Consider the following 8040-nt stretch of genomic DNA (forward strand, 5'->3'; position numbering starts at 1 on the left):
AGATTTAAATAATCAATACAAACATTAACCAATTAAGCCCTATTTTTTTGTATACATTATTCTAGATATCGGCATCGCAACGTGTTTTTGATATTTTTTTTACTTTGGTACTATAAGTATATTTTGATGCAAGTACTTCTACATTGTGGTATTGCTACTATTACTTAAGTATTAATCAGAGTACTTTTTCCACCACTGGTGTGTTGGTGTTTAATTACAGCAAATGTGAGTTTGTTGCATGTGCTTGAATATGTGTGTGTCCGTACTTTATGTGCGTTTATTCCAACCCGATCTCCAGAGATTACCGTAACATTGCACGGAACGAGTGCACTTCATTCCGTGGATAGTCGCCTCGGAACTCCCAAATTGCGTGCATATGTACGGCGAGTCCCACGGTGGGCGTAACCAGTCGCAACACGGAAAAACCCGGAAGCAGAGCAGTCCCCACAATAAAATTTACGATTCTGTGCCTATCGGTACATAACTCAAACGGCGCTGAGTAGGCACAGGCGAATGTCCCACCGTTCAGGACGGCAACTCGGTCGCCTTAGCTCCCTCGGTGGTCCTTCACGGGGTGACAATTCGCCTGTGACTGCGCGCCTCCGAAATGGTTTTGTCACAAGGCAGCGCCGTACCATATGCACGCAATTCGGGAGTTCCGAGGCGGCTATCCACGGAATGAAGTGCACTCGTTCCGTGCAATGTTACGGTAATCTCTGGAGATCAGGCAGGTTTATTCATACATTCAATATTGTTTACCTCAGGATTCATATTGCTGTAGCCACCTGCGTTCCCCTCCAGGACTTTGCCAGATAGTCATTAGCCGCAGTGGGCAAACAGCTGCTTGGTACTGAATGTTACAGACACCCTGGCAAGAGATTTCTCTATAAATTCCCACGTTGACTGTAGGTAGCTATTCAGTGGCCTTTTCCATGGTGAGAGGTGTACAGTACAAAGGTGTTCAGGAGTCTAGGTTGTCAACTCTCAGTAATACAATTCATGTCACCGTTGTCGTTAAAGGTTACGGCGCTAGGCAAAAGAGCCACGCTTACAGTATGTGTGCTGGTCTCCGCCTCAGCTTTCGAACTGTCAATATGTCAGTAAAGAATGCATTCAAAGGGCAATGGGTTGTCTCCTTTAATAACTCCTGTACAATTAAAACAGTGTTGCTGAGACAGCTCCTTGCAGAAGCCTCAAAACTTGCCTAGCATAGTTGATCCATGTATTATTGCCTAGAAGCTCTGCAGTATTGGCATGGAAGAGGCCTTAAGTCCCCTGGGGGGAATGGGTGTTTGCTGAGGCGAAGGCCACATGCATGTGGTTTCATGAGTCCTGGATCATCATGCACTGTGCAGTGCCCTTCCAGCTCTTTCTACACTTGTGCTTGTCTCTTTTCATGTTCTTTTGCAGTCCAAATTCATAGGCTAGATTTGGAGAAAGCGCTCTGGGGAGTTGAAGGTGCAACACTCTCCTTTTATCCCCACTAGAGAAAAGATTTTGCTGAATAAAATACAGACGTGCTCAGTCACCCATTCATAGAACAAAAGGGGAACCTGGTGGGAAAACAAAGCTGGAAAAACTGTTTTCTTTCCTTCCTTTTTTCTTTCTTTTGTCTCGTCTTAAACAAAGGAGGTGCAAGTCATTATTCATTAGAGCTCTGGGAGCTCGGCTTTGTACACTGGTGAATAGGATCGTTAATACATTTTAATTTAATATGTATTCATTAAATGCCTGCCATGCAGGCTGATGGAACATAAGAGAAACGCACAAGTTTCATAGTTATAACAATTTTCTATAACAATTGGTTTCCCTTTCATAAGCCATGCGGTGTCGTCCTATCCCATCTGCTTAGTACAGTATACCATAAGAAGTGCCGGTACATTCTGCCCTCAATCACCTTGGCAGACCGTGGCATTCTGAAGTAGCAGCAAAAAGGAAATAATGAAAGTAAGTCTTCATCTTTCATTTGGCATAGAGAGAAAAATGTTCTTGATATCTTGACCGTGGCTGCTTTTACGAGGTTGGAACACCTCGTTCTCTGCAGTGTATTGTCCCTTTTACTGCGAGACCGACGTGTCTTTTTAATCTCACACACCTCACCGTGAAACCTGACATTACTGTCTAATTTATTTTGAACTTGCTACTTGACTCAGCCGCTTGGAGTTGAAGGACTGAGTGAACCTGACGGTAGAGGACGTTCCGTATTGTTGCTTAAGGATATTAAAAAGTGTTCTACTGGCCTGCTGGGAGTTCAGCTGTGTGGGTGGGAGGGCTTTGAAATGAAAGTGAAGTGAAAGAAGTGAGATTTGGTGCACGTGCCCCGTGTTCAGCATGCTGCCTGTGTGTGTGTGTGTGTGTGTGTGTGTGTGTGTGTGTGTGTGTGTGTGTGTGTGTGTGTGTGTGTGTGTGTGTGTGTGTGTGTGTGTGTGTGTGTGTGTGTGTGTGTGTGTGTGTGTGTGTGTGTGTGTGTGTGTGTGTGTGTGTGTGTGTGTCACTGCCACTGGCTGGCTGTCAGCAGCAGGTTCCATTATGGAGGCTGAGGGTTTCTGTGCAGACAAAGGAGTGGAGCAGCGACAGAGGCCTGCTGCCTTTGACAGAGTGTGTTTGGGCCCACGCTGCTAATTGAACTGATTTGTCAACGAGTCCTGAGGTGCATTAGGCCCTTGTCTCAGGTGTCTTACCCACAATAGATGGAGATGTAGGTACTAGAGAAGATTAGTGCTGGGCCACACACACTAACACACACACATGCACGCGTGCTCGCGCACACACAGAAACACATGCAAATGAGATTTACATGCTGATTGAGGTGTAAATGTATTTACACATTCTCAAATACTAACACGAGCACACACACACACACACACCGTCCCAGTCCAATTAAGAGCCTAGTGAGGGGAGCGATGGTAGGAGGCACATAATGTACACAGACACATACATGCCTACACACACACACACACACACACACACACACACACACACACACACACACACACACACACACACACACACACACACACACACACACACACAGCATGCATGCATGCATGTACACAGACATGTTAGCCTCTCCCTCTCCTTCTCCCTATATCTCTATCTCTATCTCTGTCTCTGACTGTCTCTCTCTCATTCTCTCTCTCCCTCTCCCTCCTCTCTTCCCCGCTTCTCTCTCTCTCTCTCTCTCTCTCTCTCTCTCTCTCTCTCTCTCCCGATCATTTGCCCTTTCTGGCCCCCAGCGTGTCTCCCCCAGTGTATAAAACCTACAAAAACATAAGCTGGGGATATCTGGGGATGAGACAGGAGAGACGCTGGCAGGATCCATCACGCAGCTGCACTTATAAACACACGTGTATACAGGCATGCGCACACACTCTCACATGCACACAAAGCACCAGGGAAACAGTCAAACAATGCTCTCTCTTCACAGTGCATGCGCTTATATTATGCATGCGCACGTGCGCCGCACGCACACACTACAGCAGATCTGGTCTGGCCAAAACTTTTCCAATGAGCCAGCTTGCACGTGAGTCAGTCCAGATGATATCCAGCAGCCTTTGTGTCCGTTCTCCGGAGCTCCTGCCTGGAACCCATTATTTTGTCACCGGCCCATGGCAGCTGTCTGGTGAAGGTGTTGTGCCTAATCAAGCAGCTCGGCAGAGTAAAGCCGGATTTATACTTTGTTGAGCGACGGTGCAGTGCGCCAAATTGCCCCGATCTACAAGTTCACACTGCATCGCGGATGTGACGCGTTGTGAGCTTGTGGATTGTCTATTTCTTGCAGTGCGCGACACCGTTTTACGACAGAGCTTAAATGAAGGCTAACACCGCGGTGGCCTTCCTCCGTGATGCACATCACCACAGGGGATGTGAGCAGAAATCAGTCGACTAATTGAATCCAATTTTCATGTTCCGCTTGCCGCCCGTCACGTTTGGCTAAATTTCTCTGAAATTGAGATGTCAGTGCCGCCTTTACTGTGTCACAGTGTAAAGCGCCAAGCAATTATTCCCGCTTCGTTTCTTTTTTCTGTCGTTTTGTTATTGCTCGCGTTTCATTGGCGCGTCCGGGGCTGCAGAAAAAAAGCACGAGATGAAAAAATGAAATTTGTTTCTTCTCGGGGGGCCTTGAGGTGATTCAAAGTTTATTCCAGTTTATTCCAGTAAGCATATTCAGACGGGCACGTTTACAATGGCTAGCGCACGACTGTGTATGAAGGCCTATTCACACAGTGGAACTCACTTGTGTGTGTGTGTGTGTGTGTGTGTGTGTGTGTGTGTGTGTGTGTGTGTGTGTGTGTGTGTGTGTGTGTGTGTGTGTGTGTGTGTGTGTGTGTGTGTGTGTGTGTGTGTGTGTGTGTGTGTGTGTGTGTGTGTTTGTGTGTGAGTATAATGGGGTTATGGATTTATTCATTTCCAGTTTATGGGGCAGCTTTATTGATGTTTATTTCACACACCCCCTGGTCCATTTCTAATGCATAATTCAAAACCTGTTATCAAAATGGCCGCTCCAAAGTTGCATCTCCAATGCAAAGGATAAAGCCCTGTCGCTGTCTATGTGGTTCTCCTTGACTTTTAAAGGGCTTTTGAATCATCCATCTACAATATTTGTTTTATGGGGTCTTCAGTATACAGAGGACAGCTGCTTAATTTTTACTTAGTAGTGCGACCTTGTCACTCAAGGAAAATAGCTGATTTTCACGATGTTGAGCGACATGGGACCATATCCCAGGCAAAGACATACAGTACTTTAGGTCCATTCTCCCGACATAGTGGCTATATAAAAATACAGCTTAGAAGTCCACTCAATCAATGTGAAAACCTTATTAGGCATTTGCAAATCGCCATGCAGTGTGTACCGTTGTGGTAGCAGGGTGCATGTGGGTAGAATGCTGCACTGGAGACCTTGAGCGAGGTTCAGCTTCGAAACCCTTGCAATTATCTCTTTAGCCCTTTGCACGGAAGCTAATCCTCAGAGAGCGTCAAGCGCAACCAGACTTACTAGACAGCTCTCGTTAAATATTCATCATGTTTGGCCACCAACAACAACTCCCAGGGCAAACAACCACACCCTGATTGTTTCCTGTTTCACACCCAGGCACGCTGGCCGTTGTTTTGGGTGTTTTTTCATGACCGCAAGCGACGACTGGCTGGGCCGGTCCGCTTTCTTTTTATTGGCTGATTATCACCGACTGGGGGCCCGCCCGATGCTCGCCAGTGTTAAATATTAATGTGCGGTGATGATTACCAAGCTAGACGGAGTGCGGCCGGAACAGCAGCGGAGATGACACTCTCATTCATCACGGCCTGTAACACAATCTGAATCCTCCCAGTGTTTTTAACCTTGGCACCCCTGGGGTGGGGGAGGCATGGAATGGAAGACAGGGAGAGAAAGGGATGTGATACAGTGAGAGATGGAGGAAGGATAGATACTGTAGACCAGAGAGACAAAAGAAAGAGGATATACTGAGATTTGGAGAGAGAGAGAGAAAGAGAGAGAGAGTTGTGGGGAGAAAGATAAAGGTGAATGAAATAGTGAGAAATCAGATTGAGATTAAAGGAGGGAGAAAGAGACAGAGAGCGAGGACGAGAGAAGAAGCGATTAAGAGATATAAAGGAAGGGAGAGAGAGAGAGAGAGCGAGACAGAGCGAGGCAGAGAGAGACAGAGGGAGAGAGAGAGGGAGAGAGGTGTCATGAGGAGAGTTATACAGTTAGCAAGATAAGGGTGAAGGAAATAGGAAATATGAAGATAGATAACGGATAGAAACTGCGATGGTGAAAAATAGAGCGGTACATAATGTGGATGCTCGCCGTTGCCTCGGCTGACCTGACAAGCTGACAAGCTGATGGATGCACGACGGGAAGTCTTATCTTATTTTGTCAAGGTCTGGCAGTCACTCAACGCCTATTCAGCATAAATAAACAAGTGGTGAGATGAATGGCAGCCATCTCACCTTCCCCCCTGGTGAATTACAGTGTCATTTAACTCCAGACGTATCGCTGCAACCCACCTCCTTATTTATTTAGCTTTGGCAGAAATGGAGCCAAACGAGCCATTACCCTCCTATTATATATCTCACATCTCTTGGTGTATCATCAAAATATGGCCTCGCGCTACAGTCATAAAACTGCTGATTCAATACGGGGAGCAGAGGCAAAGCCTATAGCTTCCTCTCTATAGCCTATACTTATGACTCTGCAAGATGAGATGTGCCTATAAGGACAGTGGAGCCTGGGGCTACACACACACACACACACACACACACACACACACACACACACACACACACTAGGGCATTCACAGAATAGTCGAATATTCGAATATTCGAATATCAAACCGACTATTCGAATATCAAACCACTATTCGATTATTAAAAAAAAAAGAAAAAGTTTTTTTTTTTTTTTTTTTAGTGGCTTTTCTACAGCAGACATGCAGCTGTGAGCTCTGGTGTGACGTTAACTCTCATTCCTTGAGTCGAGTCATCAATGCCATTGAAAAATAATAATAATAATAATAATAATAATCAAATCGATTAATCGAATATTCAAATACTTATAGGTCGAATAATTCGAATACTAAAAATCACTATTCGTGAATGCCCTAACACACACACACACACACACACACACACACACACACACACACACACACACACACACACACACACACACACACACACACACACACACACACACAAAACAAATGGTGCTATACAGTACCATGCACCCCAAAGAAACACTGAAGGACAAAGGACACTTGCTTGTCAAAAACAACGGAACCCATGTTTTTGTTTTTATTTTTATTTTGCTAATAATGAAAAAGCTCCTCGGAGCACAGGTCTCCACCAGGTTAGGTAGGTTATTTTGGGTGGCATTTCTTCCTCAACCTAGTGGAAATGTGCGTGTAAAGTTTCAGGGCAATCACACGCTGCGTTCATGATTTGAGGCATTTTGTTCAAAACGGACCAATCCTGCAAACTTTGGAAGCCAATCTTAGCCTATCAGGATGGAATATGCAATATCGGACAGATCCGTCTTGATCACATGACTATAGAGATACTGTGTACCAATTTGCGTGATGTTTGGACAAAATCTGTAGGAGCGATATAACAGGCGCTATAACAGGCCGATCTGAAAAATGTGGGGCAGAGGTTCTGCTCTGGCATCCAGGGAGTGTGTGTACACTCCTTTGGCCTGGCGGAGACAATAACATGTGACGTGTTGTGAGCTTGTTGGTTGCCTATTTTAGCTATTTGTGGTTCGACAAGGTGGGTTAAGCCGGGCGTAAAAGCGTGCAAGTCCCTTGCCCTCAGCACCTACTACAGTAGCTCTCATCATTTCCCTTGTCTCCTGTGCTGTTGCACACACCTGTCTTCCTCCCTTCCTTCCTCTTGTGCTCTCTTCATCCCTCCATTCCTCCCTCCTTCACCCTTGGTTATAAATTAAACTTGATCAATGACCTTTTCTGCCTGGCTTGCTCGCCACTTGCCATGTTCAGAAAGTGGCCTAATGGGAATATATCCTATTCGGTGCATGCTGCCAGCAAGATGGCAGACTGTGTCAGGCAGGGAAAACAGGTCAGGGGGAGAGGAGGAGAGGCGTGCAGAGGATAGAGATACGATGACAGGCAGGCCTGGGACTAGCACTTGTAGGAACGCCAACAGAAATGGAATCGGGGTACTTGCAGGAGACTGGATATTTAATATGTGATTTCTCATATAATAAAAATGGTTTGAGCAGTCATGGTCTAGCTATGGGAATATCCCAGACTGGATTGTTCTCCAGCTTTAATCATGGCCGTAATTTATCATGGCCATAATTATGTGCTATTATCTCATTTTGCCTAGTAAAACCAGCTGCTATGTTGCGAAACAGACAGAATCACCTTGAAGTGTATCCACCAGTGGTTTAAAGTAACTAAGTACATTTACTCAAGTATTGTACTTAAGTACAATTTTGAGGTACTTTTACTTTACTGGAGTATTTCCAATTTTCAATACTTTTACTTCTACTCCACTACATCTCAGAGGCAAATATTGTACTCC

General features: G+C 45.4%; 1 protein-coding gene across 2 annotated transcripts in view; it reads left to right on the plus strand.

Moving 5' to 3' along the window:
• The window catches only part of sema5a (sema domain, seven thrombospondin repeats (type 1 and type 1-like), transmembrane domain (TM) and short cytoplasmic domain, (semaphorin) 5A), a 159242-nt gene that overhangs the window by 120798 nt on the left and 30404 nt on the right, over window positions 1-8040 (plus strand). The gene's annotated exons all lie outside the window — the stretch shown is intronic.

The sequence above is a fragment of the Gymnoscopelus braueri genome (assembly GCF_963280865.1).
Source record: "Gymnoscopelus braueri genome assembly, chromosome: 21".
Lineage (NCBI taxonomy): Eukaryota > Metazoa > Chordata > Actinopteri > Myctophiformes > Myctophidae > Gymnoscopelus > Gymnoscopelus braueri.